Raw genomic sequence first — 27,623 nt, 5'->3', positions numbered from 1 at the left:
AGGATCCCCTGGCAACAGGACTTTAGATATCCCTGCACAAAACTCTGAAACTGAATCCTGGAACTTCAACGATCTGTTCAACGCCAGATGACTGAAGAATCTCCCTTGGAGTAAAGGAGTTACTCCCCTGCTTTACAGGCACCAAAGACGCATCTGTCCGGTCTGCATCTCCGAAGCTCCCGCCGGACGCCGAAGACTTTGCAACATCAGAGGTGGATTTCCAGACTTCCGAGAGGCCAAACCAGGTCCCCAGCAAAGCTGAGACCCGTAGCCCTCCTGGGTACCGTGGAACCGGAACCCCTGGATCCTGAAAGCACTGGCTGATGATGGAATGTCGGAAGATGTAGGAATCATCCACACTGCCTGGGAAGTTGGCTACGACATTGTTGAACAGCCCCAGGTGGTCCACTATTGCCTGCACATTGATGGAATGCGTGTGCTTTCTGTTGTGGTAATTGTGTGCATTGTCGGCAGGTGGCACAAGTAGGACCTGTGTGCAGTCAATTGCCCCCAACACGTGCAGGAAGCCAGCTTGGTCTCCAGCTGTTCCTGCGCAGCGTGGAGTAAGTGAAGGTTATGGGGTATCAAACTGATGATGGCATCCTGATGATGGCATCCAAGACAGGTGTGAGGAACTTTGATAGGGCTGGCTGTGAGACTACTCTGACTCTGGCAGTTGTTGGTTGGATGGTACCAGAGGCCAACAAGTGCAGCACAGCCAGCAGCTTTGTCTGCGGAGGGATGTTGGTTGTCCGCTGTGTTGGTACCGTCAGCCTGTGGGCAATGTGGGTCAGGAGGCGGAGGATGGTTGTCCTTTTGAGCTGTAGTGGACAATGACATCCTATGGCGTTAAGTCTCTGAGGCTGGTGCATTTTCGGAAGCTCCGCTGTCTTGTTCTGCACTGCCTCGGTGGTAGTCCGGGGGAGTGGTCCTGGGGGTGGGGGTGGTCTGGGGGGGTGGTGGTGGGTGTTGTGGCCCTCTTGGGTCTCCAAGCTGCATGATTAGTAGCTCCATGGCATCTGTTGGTCTTCAGATGTGGCTCTGTGCTGGGCTCCCTTCCAACTACAGGTTTTCGTCCTACTTAAGACCAGAAAAAAGCAGGTCTTAAATCCCTGCTGCTAATGTGCCTTATCACCTGTTTTGTACTGCATCACCTAATGCAATTTTCCAAAGTAAAGATTAACTAATTCAAGCTAAGCTCGTGATGTGTCTGGCACCATGAATATGGAAAAAAGTTAAAATACACCTAAAACAACAACAACGCAACATATTTCAGCTTCAATACCCTCTCTTTGGACTCTCTCTATAGTATAGGTGCCTCTCTAAATGTATATAGAATAAAATGTAAAAGTCCTGTCTGGCCGACACAGCAGCACCCATCTGACCTTGACCACGAAGCTCCGTCAACTAAGGAAAGAAATGTAAAAACAAGGATTACCTGAAAACAATGGCCAGGGTAAACAAAAGGAAAATGTCAAATTCTCCCTTAGAAACAAATGAGAAGGTGTAAGAAATTGTTTTAAAAGTTGTTAGAAAAGGATCCAAAATATTGAAAATAGAAATTGTTTATAATATTATTCATATTTTGAAAAGTGAAAGTAATTGTCAAATAAATAAAAAATATTTATTGAATAATTAAATTATTAATTGTTCATATTATTCAAATACATGAATTTTAAATACCTATGCGTGTGTTTTAATCTTTAAGATGCGAAAACGTAATATTATAGTGCAATGTATATAATGTTACGTAGGCTATACATATATATTTAAAACAAATGCAAATATATTTTTTCTACACATATAAAATATTGTTAAAAACATAATACATTTTTTTGTAAATTAATATTTGCATTAATTTTTAAAAGTAAAAGTATATCCAGTGATTAAAAAAAACATTAAAATATATATTTTTTTAAATTGCAGGACTGATTGTCCACAATTCTGAATTGCTATTCATAATATTTTTTATTTTTGTGGTATTACTTAAAAATGTATACTCCACAGGGGCCTGATTCTGTTGTCTGGCGTAAAGCCATCCGACAGCTTGTCGGAGACTTTCCTCTCAACATCATAGGTTTCCACCTGCCTTCCGGTTTCTGCCTATTACGATACTGGCGGTTGAAGGGAAAACCACAGGGAAATCCTGATATGCTTTTGACGGACTCCTTGAGCCCGTGCAAGTGTCTGAAGGACAGATAATCCTCAAATGGCGGCGGTGCTTGCTCAGGCACCGCCTTTGGGATTATGATGTCCATTTCCCACAGCCTTTGCATGTTTGCCTTTCCAACATGGAAAAGTTGTCAGAAAGTGACTTTGGGTGCCTCCCACAGGGCCCCCTTCCCTCTGGCCCTCCGCTTCGGAATCTGGGCTGGCACCTATGGTGCCCCCTAAACATCCCTGCACCATGTGGCAGGCACAGAATGGCGCCTGCCACACAGTGCAGGGAGGTTTTACAAGTATTTATTTTCTACTGAGGCTGCTGCTACAACCTGCAGCACAAGCCTCAATAGCAAATATACACTTTCCAACCACCATGAAGGCAGTTGTGTAATGATGCACAAATCCAAGGTGAGTTAAAGTAATTTATTTCCAGTAGGTATCACAGCTCCTCTCTGTACCAGTCCTTCACCAACTGTCTCTCCCCGAACCACCGGCTCTCCCTAAGTTCTCTCCATTCTCCTGACTCCTGGACATTCCAAACATCCAGAGAATGGAAAGAGAACCCAACACATCTCTCCCCTTTACGCAATGAAACGATTCTGAACATATGCACAAAGAGTGGATAACAACACTCTAAACATAGAAAAAAATAACAACAAAGTTAAGAATAAATTAAACAAACGGAAATCATAGGATTAGGATAATGGAAGGTGGCGGAAGTATCACACAACATAGGGCCCGATGTAGGTAAATGTGAAATACCGATTCCTAAATACCGAATTTTACCGATTCGGTATTTAGGAATCGGTATTTCATATGTAGCAAAAAATTCAGTAAAAAATACCGATTCGGTAATATTCGTTATTACCGAATCGGTAATACCGATTCGGTAATAAGGAATCACCCTCCCATTCATTCCTGTGGGCCTAGAGGCCCATAGGAATTAATTGGAAGCCATTCACTATTACCGATTTGGTAAATACCGAATCGGTAATAGGGGGAGCATATTCAAGGGTGGCAGGGAGTCACATTGACACCCTGTTGCACCCCTGAATCGTGCATGTGTGCACATGTGGCGCACATACATGCCCTAAGGGCATGTATGTCTGCCACATGGCACCTTGAAAAAAGCTAATTATTGCTTTTTTAAAGGTATTCGGTATTTACCACCAACTTGTAGTTGGTGGTAAATAACGAATCCTGAATGCAAAAATGCACTCACTTGAGTGCCTCCTACATAGCTTTTAAGGATTCGGTATTTTACCGATTCCGTAAAATAAGGAATCGGTAAATTACCGAATCCTTAAAACCTGCCTCCTATACTAGAAGTGGCTAAATACTGGCCGGTAACGGGAAAAATGCTGATTTTCGGCCGTTACCAACCGGTATTTAGCTACCTACATATGGCCCATAGTGCCCGAATTTAGAAGGAAATCTAATGGACCTGGATAACAAAAGGGGCAAGCCATGAAATTGGTCTTATTAGGATCTTCCACACAAATTGGTTCTGTGGAAAGAACATTCAAACCCATTTGTGACACAGCAATCTTCCCTTTATTCCACCACTTAATCTTATCTAATTTAATCGCATGTTTGTTGACTTTCACAACCTTTCTCAAGACTGAGAACTTGGATACCCCTTTGGGCAAGATCCTGGAGCACTTCACTCTTACCATATCCCTCACATGACATTCAACTGTCCAGGACTCAATCTGTCCCTTGTCTGATCGTAATTGTTTTGTGCTTCAAGTCGCCTTTTGCCAACCTCCTCAATTTCCTTCCTAGGCAACATGAACCCACCATCACCCATCCATCTCCTCAACAGCTTGGAAGTGGGAAAACACCCTCTTAGCAGGAGATATGGGGATATGCCAGTATCAGAATTTAATGTTGTGCGTCCCCCCACAGTAGTTTACTCAGTTATACTTTGCAGTTCAGACCACTCACTCTTGACAATTGCACATTTTGGTTAATGACCCTGTTAAAGCACTCAACAAGGCCATTAATTCTAGGATGAGAAAGAGAAGTTTTGACGCGCTGTAAAAAAAATCAAATTGTAAAGAAACAAACTGGGGGCCATTGTCAGTGAGTATTTCCTCAGGTACACCTCCTCTGGCAAATAATGACTCAAGGAACTTGATAACAAAGGTGGAATCAGACGTTTTCACCCATTTGATTTCTGGTCAGCGACTGTGAAAATCCATGAGGACAATACCATACTCAGACACACTACCAGACATAAGCATGGGACCAATAATGTCTATGGCTAATTTGACCCAGGGTTGGTTAGGAACCTTGATGGCTTCCACAGGACAAGGAGTAGTGATTTGTGACTTGCTGCTAACTGCACACTCCATACAATCCCTTACAAAATGCTCCACCTACTTGTCCAAAGCCGACCACCAGAAATTTATCCTTACTCTCTTCTTCATGGCACACATGCCAATGTGACCCTCATGAGCAAGAGTAAGTACTTTGGGGCATATTATAAAGCACGGCGTTAAAATTATCGCCGCTTTAGCGGCAGAAAACTGCCGCTAAAGTGGCGATAATGGGGTTGATAATATGCCGCAGAGTATTCCAATAGAAGCCCATGTTGACACCAGAACATGGGCTTCTATGGGAATTCTCAAGGGCATATTATCAAGCCCATTATCGCCGCTTCAGCGGCAGTTTTTTCTGACGCTAAAGCGGCGATAATTTTAACGCCGTATCTTGATAATATGCCCCTTTGTTTCTCATGGTATCCGGTACTACTAGTAGGAATGATCTATACAACGAACCATTCACCACTGATAGTTCGTTGAAGACATGCTTGTACACAACTCAGCTCATTAATCACATGTGACCACCCCTTGCTTTACACCCTTACCACTTCCCTAAACTCTTGATCATTCTCAGAGGCTTCTCTCCACTCTCGTTCAGAAATGGCATTTTCAGAATGACCCAACAAACTGCATACCAGTTCCAAATCTTCATGCTCACTCTCTGTTACCTCAGCATTACTGTAATTAGGGCTCAGGCGAGACAAACAATCAGCAAAGAGATTTATTTTGCCAGGCACATACTCAACACTGAAATTTTGTTCCATGAGTCTATAATACCGTCTCGCAATTCTAGGAGTCACTTTACCCCCACTCCTTGTGGTGAACAACTCTACAAAGGGTTTATGGTCAACATGTACCACAAATTTAGAGCCATACAGGTAATGTTTGAAATGAGTGATGCCCCACTAACAAGCAGGGGCCTCACGCTCAATCACGGAATATGAGGCCTCAGTGCCATGCAGACTCAAAAGCAATAACCTCGTCCTTGCCATCTCTATGCTGCCTGAGCAGAGCACCGATTCCCTTTTTACTGTCATCAGTGATTATTATAGTTTGATTTGTCGTACTGAACGCCTTAAGGGGAATAGCCTGAGCTACCTCTGGTTTGATTAAATCAACCTCCTCTGTGCATTCATCATCCCAACAAAACCATACATTCTTCTTGAGTACCGGCCTGATGTGGTAGGTTTTGGATGCACAGTTGGGTATAAATCGGGAATAGAATTTGATGAGTCCCATGAATGATCTTAATTGATCTTTGTCAGTAGGAACACTGAAATCTTCACTGGCCTTCACCAAACTTTGCTTAGGCTGCACACCTTCAGAAGATAACATATATCCCAGGTAGGCTACAGTGGTTACATTCAATCTGCATTTGTCTATACCCCGAGTTACACCTTTTTGACTTAACAAAGATGAAACCCGATTTAATCTTTCGTTGTGTTGGATATGATTCTCCCCGTATATCAAATCATCATCCTGGAAAACAACTGCCTCAGACATGCACTTGACCGTGCTCTCTACCACTCTCTGAAAAACGGCAGAAGCAGAGGCAAGGCCAAAGGGCATGTGCTTAAATTGAAACAGCCCCTCCAGAGTAATAAGTGTAGTAAGATGCATTGATTCAGCATGCAATTCAATTTGAGGATACGCAGATGACATATCCAGCAAACTGAAATACTTGGCTCCCTTGAGAGTGGGTATCATCTGAGTAATGTTGGGTAAGGGATGTTGGTCAATCAATACGTTTTTGTTAAGGTCGCACAAATCCACACGCATGTGCAGATTGCCATTGGCCTTCTTGGCCAGAACCACAGGGAACACCTATTTAGAGGTCTCAAAGGTTCTATGACATCACATAAGCTAACTTGTCTAATTATTTTTTTTAATCGACCTGCAATGCTAAAGGCACTCTTCTGACCTTGTGTACCACAGGTAGAGCCCCTTTGGTTAATTTAATCTTATGCTTAGCACCCTTGAAGAGACCTAATTCCTTTCTAAATGCATCTGGGTACAATTGTTCCCATGAATTCTCTTTGATGGTCTGTACATTGAATAAATCATTTTTTAACACTACTTGTTGAGTATTATTAGGCTCAAGTATGATTCCAAGGTTGCCTTGGTCTCTCCATACCAGGAGGCATGCCTTATCCTTAGCTACATACACAATGCCTTTAGACCTGTTGACTTTGAATTCAAAATCGGTGTTGAATTCACAGACAACATCAATGGCCTTTCCGCCATAGCCAATGGGATGTATATTAGATTGCCTTAAATTTTGCTTTGAAAATAACTCCTTCCAAACAGATTCACTTATAAGAGTGAAAGGAGATCCTGAATCGGCTAACACTTTGATACACATATCATTCACAGAACAAAGGGGTCTTTTCAATCCTTGCGAATTAACGACTCAAATTCCACTAGAGTAATCCATGTCCACTATAGTAAGAATTTAATCTCCTTCGCTGGATGAGGATGCTTCCCCCGCTGTTGATTCTACATTGTGCACCTATCTAGATGGCTCTCTTCTAGATGACTTGCAAACTTTGGCAAAATGCCCTCTCTTAGAACACCTAGCGCATATTTTATCCACAGCGGGGCACGACTTTTGATGAGCTAAATGATTGGTACTACCACATCTGTAACACTCTAGTTCTTCTTGGTGATATAGTTGCTGTCTCTTTTATCTGGTTTTTCCTTAAATTCTTTTTTTTTTTGTTTAGATTTAATTGTTAGAACACTTTGAGATTTGCTGTCAGATAAGGACTTCTGCTCCATGTATGAACTAGTGCTTTCTATTCTTGTGGCGATGTCTGATGCTTTTTGTAGGGTGAGATCTGGTTTGTGCTTCCTGAACTATTTTGTTGCTTGTCTTTTCCACTAGTTGATCCTTTATCATTTCCTCTTCAAATGCATTATATTCACAAGAGACAGCAAGAATACGCAAGGCGCCAACATAACTCGATGCAAATTTGCTTTGCAATTGGACTCTTCTGTAAAATGTGTTTCTTTCTAAGGTTACGTTTTTAGAAGCTTTGAAACAAGTATTTAAAGCCTTGATAGCTGTGGTATACTCATCTTCTACACCATCACCTTCACCCTCACGTACAATAATTGGTTCTTTGGGAATGTATTTTACTGGACGCGTCCTGCCGAGCCCATGCCGTTGAAATTGCATACAGAAACACATGGGGCCTAGCACAGCCTGTCGGGAATTCTATAAACGTGTATGCTACACAAGAGACTGTAAGAAATTATTTTTTACCCCATATGGAAAAGTATTCGTATGATGGAATGCAGAATTTACCAACGGGGACTAATATAATATACTAAAAACTTTTTGGACCGTTCATACTGTGGAAACATGTATAAATTGCGACATAACACAGAAAACGTTTGTGGTATATTTCTTGAACGACCTGTGCTGGCAGTTTCCCCAAAATTTGATTCAAGGAAATAGGTGGACGACGTCTAAGAAATCAGGAATTTTTTGGGGATACAATCGTTCTCTGTCTGAGAAGACATTGGGAATCAAATATATGTGCAGCCATTGAAACCTTTAAAATTTGAAAGAGCCTTGAGGAAGTCACTTGACGTGACGAAACACATGTCGGCTGTTGCTCATTTGGATCAAGACCACAAAGCTACAAACATCTTTTTACGAACTGTCTCTTCAATGTCACACTTATTTTAGGGACATTGGTTTTTTCTTGGTCTTGTTTGAAAACTGTGATGTTTTATACAATGTTTTTCTAAATTAAAAAATCACATTTTTGTACGAATCCAAATCTGTTTTGAGCCAGTGATATTTCGACAATACTCAATGTAGTTTGCTTTGGTCATATACAAATACGAATAAGAGTCATTACTTTTGAGTGCCGGGATATTTGTATGTTATATTGTTCATCACGGTGAATGCAATGCATGATCTGTGTAGTCAGGCATCTAGGTAGTAAGGTGCATTTTTAGCCTGAGTGGCACCACAACCAATTGTTGTTTGTTTTTTGTAAATCACTAAATTGAAAATATTATCTGACTACCCAATCTGATTATAGACCTTTTTGAGGTGCGTTCCCTTGTACATTACTACCGCGTAAGTGTTGTTGGTATTTTAATATATGGCAGCCTTCATTGCCTAAACAATGTCTAAGAATAGCATACTTCTTCTTGCTAGTGAATGATTCTCCGTAAAGAGCTTCCAGATATGCTTCAAACCCTTCCTTCCATATTTCCCAATCAATTACTAAATAAGCTGGATTGGTAATGAAGGGTGTAGGTGGTGAAATTGCTTGGTGCATGATGTCGTAGTAAGATGCTAGAAAGACAAAACACACAGTGCAGGTTGAGATTGATGTTATAGCAGAACTATGAAAATAATTAAATGTAATGCTAGAAACATATGATGGTGTGCATATCACCGAGATCAGCACTTTAGTAAAATAGGCAATTGATATCAGTGGTGTGCGAATCACCGATATCAGCACAGTAAGGAATCGCTGGTTAATGTGGTGTGCGGATCACGGGAACAGATCGCAGTAAAGAATGGCTGGTTAATGTGATGTGCAGGTCACTGGAACCAACATTTGTAAGGAAGCATATGATGGTGTGCAGATCCCAGAGGTCGGCACTTTAGCAAAAGATGGATAATTAATGATAGAGGAGTGCAAGGTCTGCACTGTGACTCCAAAATTAATGCTGTATATGCTTGAAAATGTAATAATGACACTGGCCACAAGGATGCGGAAATTAAGCAAAGTGTGCAAATCACTGAGATCAGCACAATAAGGATTGGCCGATCTGACTCCAAAATGGCTGCTAATATTAGATGTTGGTTGGATTAGATGGTTGAAATTGACACGGTAACAAGGCAATTAAATGTGGTGTGCAGTTCACCGAGATGAGCACATTAGAAATGAATGCTGAGCGGTTGCTATCACATGAGATGTAAAGTGCAGCCATGCCACAATACAAACGCTGAATGAAAATGCCTGGATTCAAAATGGCCACCACGCATGACACATGTGGTGACGTGATGTGGTGTGTGGTTCACCGTGAACTGTGCATGTCAACCAGGGAGGCATTTTCCATGTGACGTTGCTGGCAAGCAAGGAGGGGCTCGTGCAGAAAGACCAGGGTGGCGAGCGCAAGCAAAAGCCACCAGAAAATAAACAGTACAGTACCTTGGTGGAGATGCATAACTGATGCCCCTCTACCTTCAGCGAAAAGAGATCCCGACTGTAGATCTGCCGAGGCAATCAGGTGGGAAGCTGCACAGAGAAGATCACCAGTCACATGCGTGGAGGTCATGTTGACTGCCAGCCCGTCGCCAGTGTAATGATGCACAAATCCGAGGTGAGTTAAAGTAATTAATTTCCAGTAGGTCAATATAACAGTATTACAGCTCCTCTCTGTACAATCACCAACCATCTCTCCTCAAACCCCCGGCTCTCCCTAAGTTCTCTCCGTTCTCCTGATGCCTGGGCATTCCAAACATCTAGAGAATGGAAAGAGAACCCAACAGGTTGCATCATAATTGTGGAAGCAGGGTTGCTGACTCCTTTTCGGGCAGTCAGTTTCCGCTACAATTTCAGTTGGACGCTCGTCCGACCATCATCGTAATTAGGGCCTATGTCTGAGTAAAAATTTGTATTTAAAAAAAATAATTAAAAAATACTTCCTGCCTATAAACCCCTAACATCCAGTTCTTACATAAATAAAATAGCTATTGCTTTTTTTCAAATGACACATTTCTAAATGATTCATTATATTTGTAGGCTGTGTTCACTATATGCTGCTGAATATTCATTGGGCTACTTTGCACGATTTCCTGTTTTAAATTATTTTGTTTTCAATTATGCTTCTTGCATTTCTTAAATTTAAATTATATTGAAGAAATTGAAGAATTTTATTTAGTTTTGTAGTATTTACTTATTAATATTCTGCATTGACACTTTATTCTCCCAGAGGACCCTCTATTTTCATAGCACTTTGCTTATGTTAACGCTGACCTTTTGCCTCTCTGTAGCCTTTTGACAGCACTTCCCAGTGCACACTCTAATTGTGGCAGGAGTGTTTATTCACAGAAAACCATCTTGGCTGAGAAGTTTAGAGGTGCCATTTTGGGCTGTGCTCTAGTTATTCAGTTCCTGCCTCTATTTAATGCAGGGTGTGGATGTTCAGGAAGCGAGAGCAGCACTGGGGCTAGTGGCCAGGAACACTACCCATTTTCACAGCAAACCCACGTCCTTCTCCTTTCGGGAGCTGAATCAGGTAAGCACTAGTAAATCCATCAAATACAATTTGCACATGAAAACAGTGTCTATTTACTATCATCCTGTCCAAACTGCACTCAATAAAGAAGGTAAAGTGGTTAGCCGCTTTATGTTACTAAGTTGCTGCTTGCTCCAGTAACATGAATTAAAATTAAGAACTCTAATTGAAGATGAGCTTCCTGATGCTGGCTTCCTCAGGGAAACATTGCTGCATGTAAGCTCAGCTCTGGATATGGCACTGGTACTACCCTAAGGCTACTCTATTCTTAGGAAAGACTGCTCCACTAATAGAGAAGTTAGAGTTGCAACAATATATAAGGACTCAGTGGCCTGCAGAATGACAGATCCACCATTCCCTGACTGCTAGGGCTCCCTCTTTTCTTTAAAACTCTCTGCAATTTTCCCACCCCCAGAAGTCCTAATCTAATATGCCCAAGGACTGACAGATAACTGTATACAGGCCTTACTAGATATTGTGGCCACATATGCACATATGCATATACATATATGCAAGATTTTTTGCCCTCCAGTTTACGAAATTGGTTATCTCTCTTTCACATTGGCATATCCTAGACTGCCTTTTGTATCATTCTCCATGCTTCTTGATGATCAACCCTCTTTTGCAAAGTCGAACCCCACCCTTGCCATGCGCTGGTCTGCAACTGACTTTCCAGAACTATTACATCTTGTGATGTCCTCGAAGGGCAACTTAGGTCACATACTATTTAATGAGTGGCTCATGTCAGCATTAGACAGTACTGCTATGCCTTTTGCGAACCCGGATCTCCAAACATCACTTGCCCTGATTTGACAGACACTTTCTCAAACTTAAAAAAGGATGTAGGGTTCTCAAAAGAAGATGGAGAAAACCCTATGACCTGAGTAGCAAGTATCTTACCTGGAAGCCATTAACATCTATCCTCTTAAGATAAAAACAGCCAGGGCAGTATACTATGCTACAAAAATCGTGGGAGCCTCCAACTCTACACACTTGTCAAATCCCTTCTTGATTCCACATTAAGTTTAAGTTTAATCACTCACTTATACAGTCAGTCACGCACCTACTAAATCATACATTCAGACAGTCATCCACCCACTCATTCTTCAATACACCTTGGCCTATATATATATATATATATATGACATAAACTTACAGGAACACACAGTCACTGGATGAAGTCATCAGTGATGTCCTTTGAGATGTCATCAGTGATGTCATCAGTGATGTCACTGACCATGTCATGAGTGATGTAATATGTGACGTCATCAGCAGTGCATTGCCGGGGCGCAAGTTATAGTTAGCTCACTTAACTATAACAGCTGAATTTCTCTGGTTTTGTATGAGTGAAATGTCCAACTAACTTTAATGTCCCTGAAACCTGTGGTTTTTCCAGTGAATTGCTATGGTTTTTTAAAAGCTAATTTCTAACTATAACGTCCATGAAACCTATGTTTTTTTCTGTGAATTTCAAAGGTTTTTAAAATTCTAATTTCTAACTGAAATGTCCTGGAAACCTATGTTTTTTTCTGTGAATTTCAAAGGTTTTTTAAATGATAATTTCTAACTATAACATCCCTGAAACCTATTTTTTGTCAATGAATTTCAAAGGTTTTTTAAATGATAATTCCTAACTATAACATCCCTGAAACCTATGGTTTTTTTCAGTGAATTTCAAAGTTTTTTTAAAAGCTAATTTCTAACTATAACGTCCATGAAACCTATGGTTTTTTCTGTGAATTTCAAAGGTTTTTAAAATTCTAATTTCTAACTGAAACGTCCTGGAAACCTATGTTTTTTTCTGTGAATTTCAAAGGTTTTTTAAATGATAATTTCTAACTATAACATCCCTGAAACCTATTTTTTGTCAATGAATTTCAAAGGTTTTTTAAATGATAATTCCTAACTATAACGTCCCTGAAACCTATGGTTTTTTTCAGTGAATTTCAAAGGTTTTTTAAATGCTAATTTCCAACTATAATGTCCCTGAAACCTATGTTTTTTTCAGTGAATTTCAAAGGTTTTTTAATTACTAATTTCTAACTATAATGTCCCTGTAACCTATGGTTTTTTCAGTGAATTTCCAAGGTTTTTTTAAATGCTAATTTTGAATTGTAATGTCCAAAAAATGCTTTTTCTTAATTTTTAAACATTTATAAAAGAATGTGATGTTTTCTCCTTTCTAAAATATGCCTTGACATTTTTTTTTTAAAGTGGATTTATGTGCCGATCGTGTACCAAACACAGTGGTTGAGCGAATCCAAGAATTTTGCTCCCATATTGGTTAAGTCATGTATGATGCGCATTTGGTTTGTGAAGGGTGCGCGGTTCTCGGGCCCGTGCAACGTCACGTACGTATTTTCGGGGCTTCGGATCCACCGTAAATCTTTTTGTTTTGAAAGTATATGTATATAACTTTATTATACTAAGAGATTATTTAACATAATTGTAAATATCATATATTTGTTACTGGACAAAAGATATATTATTGTTACAAATATTTTTCGGAAATCACGCCGGGTGCACGCTGGTTGCGCGCTGGGTGTGCAAACCTATGTGACTTTAAATGAAAGCTTTTCATTGGTTAAGAAGTTTTTTGTTCTAGAATTTACAGCACCCCACCCACATTTCTAATTCCTCCAACAACATCTTCAGAAGACAATTTTTTTGTGTTTGCTGCTCTTCTTTGTATTTGTTTGGTTTAAAAAAAAAACAACTAAAATGGCATCTTCAAATCCACCTAACAACATCCTTGGTGAAGAATATGACTTGGAGGAACCAACAAAACAGCAGAAGGAGAGTATCGTATGGGCCTTCTTTTCCTTTCAACCAGGTGAAAAGAAGGTCAGAGCAAGAAAGGTGACCTGCACTCTGTGTCAACGAGTCTTATCTCGGGGCTCCGAGAAGAAATACCCATGCGGTACTTCGTCCATGTTGAAGCACCTGCAAACCATGCACTCTCGTCACCCAGCACGAGAAGAACATCGACATGAGTTGGAAAGTCAAGCATAGCAAGGTGATGAGGTCGCAGGGCCTAGCACCTCAGCGGGTAGAGGACCTGACTTTAGACCAAAGTTTGGTGGTCTTGAACAACGCTGTATCAACTGTAAAGAAACATATTTGCTATGGTGAGAAGTCAGTAGATGCTATTGTTTTTGCAGCAAAAATTGGGTGAGTGGATGAGTGGGTGATTCACTGGGTATATGGGTTCAAGAGTGCATCTGCGAGGGGCTGTATGGGTGGGTGAGTGTCTGTATGGCTGTGTTGGTGAGTGAATGGAGGCCTCAGTGGTAAATGTGTGATTAACTACATATGTGAAAGGCAGTATATGTGAGTGTTGGAGTATATAAATGACTACATGTGAGAGTGAGTTATTGTGAGAGTGGCTGAGTGGATGAGTGTGTGCTTGTGTCAGTGATTGTATAAAAGAATAAGTATCTGTATAAATAAGTGAAGTGGTGTGTGTATAACTGTATAGGTGAGTAAATGGGAGTGTGATTGATTCTTTCCATGACTGACTAGCTGTGTGAGTAACTCTATGGGTGAGTGGTGGTGTGTTCGTGTCTGTATGGGTGTATGAGTGCATATGATAGTGGTTGTATTTATGAGTGACTGCATGTATGAGTGACTGTATAAATGAGGCAGTGGATGTGTGTGTAGACCTAGGAATCAGTGAGTGGCTATGTAGTAACTGGTATTGGTGTGTCTATGATTTTGAGAATGGCAGTCTGTATTTTAGAGTGGGTGTATCAAAGGTTATAGTAGGCTGTGAGGAGGTGCATCGGATGATCACATGTAGGATGTCATCAGCGATGTCATCAGTGATGTCATTTGAGATGTCATCAGTGATGTCCTCAGTGATGTAAATTGTGACGTCATCAGCAGTACATTTCGGGGATGTGAGTTATAGTTAGCTCAACTAACTATAACAGCCAAATTTCTCTGGTTTTGTACGAGTGAAATGTCCAACTAACCATAACGTCCCTGAAACCTGTGTTTTTTTCAGTAAATCTCTATGGTTTTTTAAATGCTAATTTCTAACTATAACACCCCTAAAACCTATGTTTTTTTCAGTGAATTTCAAAGGTTTTTTAAATGATAATTCCTAACTATAACGTCCCTGAAACCTATGTTTTTTCAGTAAATTTCAAAGGTTTTTTAAATACAAATTTCTAACTATAACGTCCCTGAAACCTATGATTTTTCAGTGAATTTCAAAGGTTTTTTATTTGCTAATTTCTAACTATAAGGTCCCTGAAACCTATGTTTTTTTCAGTGATTTTCTAAGGTTTTTTAATGCTAATTTCTAATTGTAATGTCCCAATAATGTTTTTTCGAAATTTTTAAACTTTTATAAAAATGATGTGATGTTTTCTCCTTTCTAAAATATGCATTAAATTTTTTTTTAAAAGATGATTCGCGTGCCGTTCGTGTACCAATCACAGTGGTTGCGCGAATCCAAGAATTTTGCTGCCATATTGGTTAAGTCATGTACGATGCGCGTTTGGTATGCGAAGGGTGCGCGGTTCTCAGGCCCACGCAAAGTCACGTACGTAATTTTGGGGGTCGCGCTAAGTGCGCAAATCCACCATAATTTTTTTTTAAAATATATGTATATAACTTTATAATATATATTATACCAAGAGATTATTTAACATAATTGTAACTATCATATATTTGTAACTGGAATAAAGATATATTATCGTTAAAAATATGACTTTAAAAGAAAGCTTTTTATTGGTTAAGAAGCTTTTTGTTCTAGACTTTACAGCATCTCACCCAAATTTCTCATTCCTCCAACAACATCCTCAGGAGACACCGCTTTTGTGTTTGCTGCTCTTGGTTGTATTTTTGGGGTGTTTTAAAAAAAAACTAAAATGGCATCTGCAAATCCACCTGACAACATCATTGGTGAAGAAGATGACTGGTAGGAACCAACAAAACAGTGGAACGAGAGTATCATCTGGGCCTTCTTTTCCTTTCCAACCGGTGAAAAGAAGGTCAACGCAAGAAAGGTGACCTGCACTCTGTGTCAACGAATCTTATCTCGGGGCTCCAAGAAGAAATACTCATGCAGTACCTCGTCCATGTTGAAGCACTTGCAAATTATGCACCCTCGTCACCTAGCACGAGAAGAACATCAGCGTGAGCTGGAACGTCAAGCACAGCAAGGTGATGAGGTCGCAGGGCCTAGTACCTCAGCAGATAGAGGACCTGACATTAGACCAGGATTTTGCTAGTATTGAACAATGCTGTATCAAGTGTAAAAAAGTATTTGCTATGGTGAGCAGTCAGTAGATGCTATTGGTTTTGCAGCAAAAAAACACCCTTGTTCATTTTTATTTCTTTTGCAATGATTTTTTAATTGCAAACTGTTAGAGAAAGTTTTCTCAGTTTATTCTGTTGTTTTTTCATTTCTTAAAAAACAACACCCCAAAAATACAAAAGAGAGTTGAAAAAATACAATATAATTACAAAAAAAAGAAAAAAAACGTTTTTTTTAGAACTGCTTATTTGGTTAAAAATAGACAAATTTGTAAGTGGTGTATGAATTGTGGCAAATGTAATATATGGAGAAGTGTATGGGTAGTTTGTGTGTGATTGCGGGACTGTATGTGTACTACCTGAGGGATTGCATGAGTACATGGGTAATGCCTGGGTGATTGTAGGAGAGCATGGGCAGTGGCAGGATGATTTCATGAATTCAGGGGTAGTGCCTGCATGATTAGAGGAGTGCATAGATAGTGCCTGAGTGATTAAAGGAGTGCATAGGTAATGTTTCGGTGATTGCATGAGTACAGGGGTAGTGCCTGTGTGATTCAATGAGTGCATAGGCAGTGCCTGGATGATGATGTTATAAGTGCAAGGATACTGCCTGAAACATTGGAGGACTGCATGGACAGTACCTGAGTGATTGCTGAAGTGCAAGGATAGTGTGTGGGTGATTGGAGGAGTGCATAGCTAATGCATGGGTGATGGGATGAGAGCAAGGGTAAAGTCTAGGTGATTGGAGGAATATATTGATAGTGCTTGGGTGATTGTAGGAGTGCAAGAGTAGTGTTTGGGTTACTGTATAAGTACATAGGTAGTGCATGGGTGATTGTATGAGTGTAGGGGTACTGCCTGTGTGTTTACATGAGTACATAGGTAGTGACTGGATGATTTGATAAGTAAGTAAGATTATGTGCTGACTGGGTAATTAGAAGAATGCACAGGTAATGCCTAGGTAATTGTATGAGTGCAGGGGTAATGTCTGGGTTATTGGGGGAGTGCATGGGTAATACCTAAGTAATTCCATGAGTGCAAGGGTATTGTACAGGTAGTGGAGGAGTGCATGAATAGTGCCTGGGTGATTGTTTGAGTGCAGGAGTAATGTATGGATGGTTGCATTACTGTAGAGGTAGTGCCTGGGTGATTGGAAAAGTGCATAAGTAGTGCCAGGGTGATTTTTTAAGTGCATGGGTAGTAGCTGGATGATTTAAGGAGTTCATGGATAGAGCCTGGATGATTGCAGCAGTGCAACACTACTGCCTGGGTTATTCTATGAGTGCATAGCTAGTGCTTGGGTGATTACATGAGTGCAAGAATAAAGTCTGGGTGGTTGCCTGAGTGTAGTGGTAGTCCCTGTGTGATTGTAGGAGTGCATAAGTAGTGCCTGGGTGATTGCAGGAGTGTAAGGGTAGTGTCCGAGTGATTGGAGTAGTGCATAGCTAATGCATTGGTGATTCCATGATTGCAGGGGTAATGTCTGTGGGATTAGAGGGGTGCATAGGTAATATCTGGGTAATTGCATGAGTGCACAGGTAGTGTCTGTGTGATTAGAGGAGTGCATACATAGTGCCTGGGTGATTTTATAAGTGCATGGGTACTACCTGAGTAATTGAAGTTGTGTATGGGAAATGTCTAGGTGCATGGAGGAGTGCATCAGTAGTGCCTGTGTGATTGGAAGAGTGGATAAGTAATGCCTGGGTGATTTCATAAGTGTATATGTACTGCCTGGGTGATTGGAGGACTGCATGGATAGTACCTAGAGGTGGAGGAGTGGATGGGTACTGCCTGGATTATTGCATAACTGCTTAGGTACTGTCTGAGTGCTTCCATGAGTACAACAGTAGTGCCTTTGAGATTAGAGCAATGCAAGGGTAGTGTCTGCTTGATTATATAAGTGCTGGGGTAGTGCCTTGATGATTATACAAGTGCAGGGGTAGTGCCTGGGTGATTAGAGGAGTGCATAATTAGTGCCTGGGTGACTTTATAAGTACATGGGTACTGAATAAGAGATTGAAGGAGTACATAGATACTGCTTGGTGATTGAAGGAGTGCAAGGGTAGTGCATGGGTGACTAGAGCAGTGCATAGCTAATGCTTTGGACATTTCATGAGGGTAGGTGTAATGTCTAGCTGATTGCATGAGTGTAGGGGTAATGCCTTGGTGATTGGTGGAATCCTTAGGTAATACCTGTGTGATTGCATTAGTGCAGATGTAGGGCCTGGGTGATTACAGGACTGCATAGGTAGCGCCTTGGTGATTGTATAAGTGTATGGTAAGTGTCTGAGTGATTGAAGAAGTGCATCGGTAATGCTTAAGTGATTACATGAGTGCAAGAGTAATGTTTGGCTGAGTACAGGGGTAGAGTCGGGTGATTGGATGAGTGGAAGGGAAGTGACTGGGTGACTGAAGGAGTGCATGGATAGAGCATGGCTGATTGAAGGAATGAATGGGTAATGCCTAGGTGCATTGAGGAGTGCATCAGTAGTGCCTGTGTGATTGCATGAGAGAATAAGTATTGCCTGGATAGATTTAAAAGTGCATGGGTACTGCCTGAGTGATTGAAGAATTGTATTGGTAATACCTAGGTGATTGCATGAGTGTAGGGGTAATGTCTGGGTCTTTGGAAGAGTGCATGGGTAATGCGTAAGTGATTGCATGAGTGCATGGGTAATGTGTAGGTAATTAGAGGAGTGCATCAGTAATGCCTAAGTGATTGCATGAGTGCAGGGGTTATGTCTAGGGGTTCAGAGGAGTGCATAGGTAATGCCTGGGTAATTGCATAAGTGTAGGGGTAATGTCTAGCTGATTGCATGAGTGTAGGGGTAGTGTCTGGGGAAGTTTATAAGTGCATAGGTACTGGCTGGGTAGTTGCATGAGTACAGGGGTAGTGCCTGGGTAATTGGAAGAGTGCAAGAGTAGTGCATGGGTCATTGAAGGACTGCTTGGGTAATGACTGGGTGGCTGCATGAGTGCAGGGATAATGTGTGAGTGTTTGGAGGAGTGCATGACTAATGTCTAGGTGATTGCATGACTGCAGGGTTAATGTCTGAGTGATTCCATGAGTCCAAGGGTAATGTCTGGGGATTAGAGGAATGCATAGGTAATGCCTGGGTAATTGCATGAGTGGAGGGTAATGTTTTGCTGTTTGCACGAGTGTAGGGGTGGTGCCTGGCTGATTGGAGGAGTGCATAGGTAGGGCCTGGGTGATTTTATAAGTGCAAGGGTTCTGGCTGAATTATAGGAGGAGTACAAGGGTAGTGCCTGGATGATTGCAGAAGTGCATAGGCAGTGCCTGGGTGATTTCATAAGTGCAAGGGTTCTGGCTGAGTGATTGGAGGAGTACAGGGTAGTTCTGGGTAATTACAGGAGTGCATAGGTAGTGCCTGAGTGATTTTATAAGTACATGTGTACTGCCTGACCGATTGCAGAAGTGCATGTTTAGTGACAAGGTGATCGCATGAGTGAAGGGGTAATGTCTGGGTAATTGGAGAGCTGCATGGGTAATGTCTGGGTGATAGCTTGAGTGCAGGGGTAATGTCCAGGTGGTTGTATGAGTGTAGTAATAGTACCTGGATGATTGGAGTAGTGCATTTGGTAGTGTCTGGGTAATTTTATAAGTGCTTAGTACTGGCTGAGTGATTAGAGGACTGTATAGATACTGGCTGGTTGATTGAAAGAATGCTAGGGTAGTGTCTGGGTGATTGCATGAGTGCAGGGGTAATGTCTGGGGGATTAGAGGAGTATATATGTATATATGTAATGCATGGGTGATTGCAAAAGTATACGGGTAATGTCTAGCTGATTGCATGAGTGTACAGTTAGTGCCTGGGTGATATTATAAAATGTATGGATACTGGCTAGGTGATTGGAAACGTGCATGGATAGTGCCTAGATGATTGGAGGAGTATGGGAATAGTGCCTAACTGTAGAGATGAGTGCATGGATAGTGTTGAAAAAATGAATGAGTGCTGTAAAAGTGACTGTAAACATTAGTTCACATTATCATACTTATCACATTATTTCATCTTACCTTTTTTTACTAAAGAAGATACAAAACTCAGTGGAAGTATTTTACAGTACTTTTGTTGTAAACTGAATTTAAAATCTTTTCAAACTTTACCATTACCTTCGGTACAAAAAAAGTAGAAGAAAAACTGTTATTGCATATAATATTATACTTTTAAGAACAGAACATAATTTTAGAATTACATAAAATACTTACCTTCCCTTTTTTGCTGTTTTCAGATTCTACTGAATTTCACCATACACAGGGATTTCAATGTAGATCATCATACAACAGCAGGGAAAAAAACAATCAATGAGATTGTAAAAAACAAACAAATCTGTGTTGAAAATATTTACAACAAGTGTAACTATCTATTTACCTATCTACAGTTTCTTAATTACATTCTTCAACTACATTTAATCTTTTATTTTTCTCAAGTACATTTTGTGAAAAATATACTCTCACTTACATTGCATAAAATCAAATATACTAACTACTACTTTCAAACACAATTTTACAAATGCAATAAGAATTAGCACAAACAATAATCCAAACAGTAATTGTTCACATCATCCCAATAGGCCGAATAATGTTTCCAAATCCATTTGCATTGAAAATATCCAAAATAAACTCGTTAATTCATGTTCACATCTTCCCAATAGGCCGAATGATGTTTTCAAAACTTTGGAATTAAAAATATCAGATATGAATTTGGTAATTCGTAAGGCACCCTACATTCCAAATGGGCATCATTGCAATGTGTCCATCCTTTATTGCACTTTAAATGCACAGTATAGTGTCCAGATGTTGTAGTAGCTCCATCTTGGAAAATAATAGCAACTGCTTTAAACGTTCTTCCTGAAACTGATACTTGACTTGCCACAGCTTTTTTAATTTTGGTTTCCAATTGTCTTCCATTTGCTCTACAACTTTGTAGCATTAAAATTACATATTTTCCAAATCTTTCTAGCTATAATGTTGACAACATTTCTGATTTACAATGAGAACATTTCATATCTTGATTAGCTGTTTTTGGTAATTTGTTAAAAGGATACTGACTTTGAATCTGGTATCGTCAATTATATGAATCGTTCAGTGTCTATTTCAGTGGTAGAATAAAATGAGCTCTCTTCACATTTATGATCCCATTTGTAGCTTAATCCATATAAATTTTCAATTTCTACTCCTTCATCTTCCAATACTGCACGCTTAAACATAAGAAATTCATGTGCATCATGTTGTACACTGAGTGTAAATTGTGAAGAACCAGTACCTATATCCAAAAGACGCCATATGCCATAAGCAGTATGGATTTTAGTTCTATCAGTTACCAACTTTTGAAAAATATAATATAATAAAGAGCAGACTTTTTTTTATTGATTTTCCATAATTTTACGATGACGATTTTCTAGATAAAAGAAAACATTCATAATTAGATTAGCATAGCAGTTGATACCTGAACTATTTTCTAACTGGTATCCTACGATATCATCAGCAGTGTCCATTTTCACTTTCTTTGCACATTCATGATTCTCTTCAATTGTTTTCTTTTTTTGAATCTCAGTAGAATGTTTATCATATATCCGTTTTGGACACACTACACGTTTCTCATATAAAGGATATTCACCAAGTTAGGAGCATAAACTCTTCTTAACCGATTGTACTCTCTTACAAAATTTCCATCACCACTAATCTTTTTCCCATCAAAATCAATTAAATACAAACTAGATAATGTTCGTACTCGAGACAATGCAACGTATGCCATGCCCTCTTTAAACTGTACTTCCAATATTTACCAAAACACTGTCTACACTTAAACCTTGAGATTTATGAATGGTTACTGCATATGCTAAAGAAAGAGGAAACTGTTTTCTATGAACATACCAGACTTATACAAGCAAAAAACGAACAGCAAAACATCCAATCTGTTTAACCTCTTCAATTTGATCAAGTTTAATCTTCAAAAATTCAATTCCATCTTTGTTCTGATAATTAACAAAATCAACAATCTTTCCCATTGCTCCATTTTTTAAACCTTTTTCTACATTCAAATTACGCCATAAAATTACCAGAAAGTTTACACATACATATAAAGTATTTTCTAAACCAGCAGTCTTAGATACAGACTTTTCCAAATAATCCAATTTTGACTGTAATTTATTTGAGAGAAGAATAGTAACTCCTTCGTGTTCCATTATAGCAATGGCTCCCATTTTCACTATTGGTTGATTTTCCAATTTCAAAAGTTCTTGATTGAATATAGAACACCCTTGCAGTGTTGACATTAGGCAAAATATGGAATGCCTTTCTCCAATTTTTTTATACATTATTTCAGGTGCTATGTTTTCATTTACAAGCAAGTTTGTTAGTAGCCAACTTTGTAAAGCTTCTTTACCATGTTTTGTCAAAACACCAATTCTTATATCTTGAAGAATGTTTCCATAATGTTCATCACTTGCTTGTCGTATATATTCTTAATACGTTCTTTATATTCAAAATGAGACCAAATGTTCACATTTCCAATACTTCCCAAAGATTTCCTCGTGTCTTCATGGACAAGTGTTTGAATAACTGTTTGTCCTTTCACAGGAGTAAGTTGTAGTAGATCACCGAATACAATTACATGTTTTCCCCCAAATAGAACATCATAATCTGTTTTTAAAATCTGTTGTATTCTTAAATGTACCAAGGCAAGCATTAAGTTTGAGACCATGCTCACCTCATCAATGATTGGAAGTTTCATTTTCTTCAGTACTCTTGAAACTGCATAACAAGCTACTCCAGATAGCTTGTGATAATCCAATTCATTTTCATGTTCAACTGGTAGCATCAGTAATCGATGTAATGTAATCCCTTTAATGTTGTGTGCTGCTAACCCAGTTGGAGCTGTTACAACCCAAGATAAATGTGATTCAGTCGTTTTATCTAGATAACAGGTCAAAAATTTTATTAAAAAACTTTTTTCTGTTCCAGCTTGACCACTGATGTACATTCGAATATGATGTGCATAGACATTCTTTTTTTCATGCAGTAAACCATGCTGTATCTGTAGTGTCACTTGCTGATATATTTCTTTTTGTTCAATATTTAGTTTTTCTTCTAAGTTTCCCAACTCAATAATATCCTGTTGTGCTTGTTGCATTGCTGTTTCTATTTCATTCATGGCTATTGCTGATTCATTTTCAACAATTGGTTGTCCTAGTGAGTCTTGACTTAGTGTAGCAGAACTTTGACAATCTTGAGAAATATCTGTAGCTATTTCAGCTGCAGTAGTAGTTTTTTGTTCAATCTCTTCATTCAACATTTATAGATAAGTTGCAAAAAGTGTGTATTGAATGATCTCTTTACATGCATTCAAAGAATCTTCTTAGCACTCAAAATCTCCAAGTAACTCCATTTCACTATGCCAAGGCTTGAAGAGTGCCGGAAGTGCTAAATAGAAAAATTCCCTTTTATCTGGAGTTTCACAACTGACTTTCCTGTGGTTAATAATATTTCCTTTGGCATGTTTACCAAACATCCAACATATCCAATTATGGCATATTTTTCTTCATTTATATTATCTGTAACATTTCGCTTAAAGCTCTAATGTTGCAGTACTTCATAGAGACATATGTTTTCCAGATGTGGACTTCTTTTAGGATAGTATGCATACAACATATTAGTTTTAAAATATCTGTACTTTTTGGTTCATTCTGGGCTAAGTATTCAATTTCTTGTAGAGATTTCAATACTTGATTTCATGTTGCAGCAAGACCTAGACTAACCCAAATGATTCCTCTTTACTTTGAATATAAACTTGCAGAAGTCAACCAATCCGAACATTCGTAGGATCCAATCTCTCGATGGGAAAGCATCTTCAAACTAAAGCTGTACAATTTGTTACTAAGAGTCTTCTCTTGGGAAATTTCTTCCCACATTTCTTTCAACTCAGTCTTTACAGATTTCGTTATATATGATGTAACATAGTGATCAACAGTAATTGAATTATCTGCAACATACTGGATATCCATGTTTGCATTCCACATTGTCAAAATCACTGGATTGTAGTCATTAATTTACTTTGAATCTTCAGTTCTTTTTATGTTGTAAGAATTCTTTGGAGATTTTTGAGTTATAGTATGCCTTACTGCTGACATGAAGCTATTGACTCTTCCTTTTGAAATTACTAGACGTGGGAATCCAAAACAACATTTTGTATAAAATTTGCCATTTGACCTGAATTTTGGTCGACAATATTTTCCACATCGGTGACTTTGAAACCGTAAAACTTGTTCTCTTAAGCTCTGTTCTCCTTTTTTTAGAATGGCACAGGTAACATAGCCTTTAATGAAAGACAAAACAGTTTCCTCAGATTTGGTTCCAAATGTAGGTGCATTCTTGATCCATAATAGCATGTGTATGGGAGGAGCACCTCTGGCTTAGTACTCCTTTCTCCAAAAGAAGTCTATAAGTTCTCCAAGAGGTGGATTATTTTTATTGCAGATAAAAGACATCATAGCTTGAAACCTATGATTAAAATATCTGCACACATTTACAGGATCCAAGGAGCACAGTTCTCCAGCTGTCTTCAATTCAATGCTTTTTACATTTGAATTTGCTTGACGTAGAAATTCAAGTAAATCGTACTATGCATATTCAGCACAGCTAAGCATAACAAACCACATAGGGGTTCCTAAGTTTCTTAACATACATTTAAATTCCCTGTGACAATGATACCAATACTCATTGGTACCACGTTGACACGCCATCAAATTAATTAACTGCGATTCTAAATTATCGTCTCTTTGTTGAACTTTGTCCAAAAATTCCTTTGCAGAAACATGTGTAAGATGAACTCCTGTTTGTAGTATGTGGTTCACTGTATATGAAAGTCCAGACAATCACTTTCAAACAAAAGATTAAATGAATATGGAATACACTGTCGAAATCTTAGATCTACTGAGTACAATCTTCGATATTCTGAAGCTGGAATCTGTACTGTTCATTCATCATATCGTCCACCTTTTCCAGTGTGATAGAGCTGTGGAAAACAACAAGCTTCTAAACTTTTTTTACATACACTCATGGGAGTTCCCTTTGCTTTCTTTATTTGGAATAATTCAATAGTTTTTCCTATAACTCCTTTTGAATGTAGAGGATGTATACTGTAAAGTTCATAAATTTCTTCACTCCTTCACTTTTTCTATTGGGCAAGTTGAAATTTCTCTTTCATCTTCTGAAGATATTTCTTGTTCTTCCACGTACACATTTTTATAATAAATATTGTTTTGTGCAAGATATAAAGTAGCCTTTAGAAGTTTAGTGACATCTACTATCTCTTGCCATATTTTCTGACTCTTTGTTGGTAACCATTAACTAGAATAACTACAGGTTCACTTTCCTGTCTCTCTATACCAACAGTTTCAATATGTTTCTTAAAATCTGAAGGTAAATACACAACTTTTCCTTTCAGACATCTTTATAAATTTGTTTGAGGTAGTTTGCCTGTTTTAGCACAGATCGAATAAGAATGGACTCATATGTACTTAAATCTGCCAACTCTGGGTTGTTACGTGCAGCTCTAGCTCTCATTTTATTTTCTTCAAATTTGTTGTAACATTATTTACAAATACGTTGTTCACTACCCAATTCAAAACGGCTTTCCACCAACAAATAAGTACCAAATTGCTGCCACTTACCATTGTTTTCCTTTTCACTTTTTAAATATACATCAACATTCCTAGTTTGACTTCTATAGTGTGTATGTCAACAACAAATACAACACCTACACTTATCAAGCACTCACTTTCTTGAAACTCTGTATCATCAGAAACCTTTTTTACATCTGATACTGAACCACGCAAAAGATCTGTGTTTATTTCACTTAAAGATAATGCAGGACTTTTTAAGTAGTACTATCTTTTTACTAACTTCCGCATTTCTGAATGATGTACTGCTAACATTCTTAAATTATTAAGTACTTAGACACACTTTTCTAGAAAGACAAGCCAAAAAATGACCCGGCAACTCAGTACATTTTCTCACTTTGCAAGGATCTAGTCCTTGCAACATCTTAATCTTCTGTTTAACACTTTTTTTTGGATAATCCCCTAAGAAAATTCGTAATAGATTGTTGTTGTATACTACAAATACTACTACAATCCCACTTATACACTGGAGCTTGTGTACGTCTCCCTTGAACTTCTTCAGCTATTTGTTCTTCCACATTTCTAGGAACCATCTTTTCTTTTCCAATTGGACAACCATTTTTAACCTTATACAACAACCACAGTTATCAACAGCACAAACTAATGTATTTTGTTGAAAATAGCTTTCTTCATTAAAAAAAGGCTCAGTACTAGAAGTGTACTTCCATTCTCCCAAACATATTTTGCAAAAGTTAGTTCTATTAATCAGTCATTGTTTTATTCAATGTTTTCATTCTCTTAAAAACTAATATAAACAATCTTCTTTTCAATTCAAAAGCCTTTTCAACTACACTTTCAATCTATTGTTTTTTCTTGTAAAATGCTTATCTTCTTTTATATTTTTTGCAATCTTTCAATACATTTTGTAGTACTCTACTTTTTTACATTCTCTTCCTAATGTCTTTATATTCTTTCATCCTTCTTTCAACATAGATTGCTTTCCCTTAGCCTTATTGTCAATTAATGTGTCCTTTTTGTGTTTCCTTCTGATTGTTTGTACAACTTTTCATTCTCTTTTCCCCATTTTGAAAATTCATTACATTCTTTAAAAGTCTTTTAACAAATTCTTTAGTTTCCTTACCAGAAGACTTTTTCTTCAAAGTCACATGTTGTACTTCATCTAATTCCTGCTTTTCTCTCTCCTTTAAATAGACTGTTTTTCTTGTCTTTTCTTTTGCACTTTTCTTGTCATACAGTATAATTATGGAAAATATCTGAAAAAAAAGAAAAGTTTAAAAACTTTCTAAAAATTATTAAAATAATTATATACAAATATTCCCATCTATAAATAAAAAAATACATTCAATTTAAAAGGTACAGACATATGCATATATATTTTTTTTTGCAGAGTTTTATATAGCGCGGACTTAACCCGAATCCAATCAGGTATCAGAGCGCCTTACATAGCACCAGTTACATTAATCTCCCCGTGCCTAACAAAGAATGAATGTGTGTCCTCATGTAACCTAACTGGTGCTATGTAAAGCGCTCTGATACCTGATTGGATTCGGGTCAAGTTCGCTCTATATAAAACTGCAAAGAAAAAAAATGCATACATATGTCTCTACCTTTTCAAAGCATCATCAAATTTCAAAGAAATATGTATACAATATTTCAGGTATATCGTGAAACCTAGAAACTATGAAGTAATAGATCTGCCTGAGCAATTGCATAACTCCATGGGTAGTGCTTAGATGATTTTATAAGTTCAAGGGTAGTTGCTGGGTAATTGGAGGAGAGGATGGATAGTGACTGGCTAATTGCAAGAGTGCACAGATAGAGGTTGCATGCATGGATAAGTGTATGAATAGTACCTGACGGCTTAGATGAGTCATTGAATGGTGCCTAGGTGAATAGATGAGTGCAACAGTAGGTCCTGGGTGATTCCACAACTAC

The sequence above is a fragment of the Triturus cristatus genome, chromosome 2_2 (assembly GCF_964204655.1).
Source record: "Triturus cristatus chromosome 2_2, aTriCri1.1, whole genome shotgun sequence".
NCBI lineage: Eukaryota > Metazoa > Chordata > Amphibia > Caudata > Salamandridae > Triturus > Triturus cristatus.
This window is presented reverse-complemented; position numbering follows the sequence as displayed.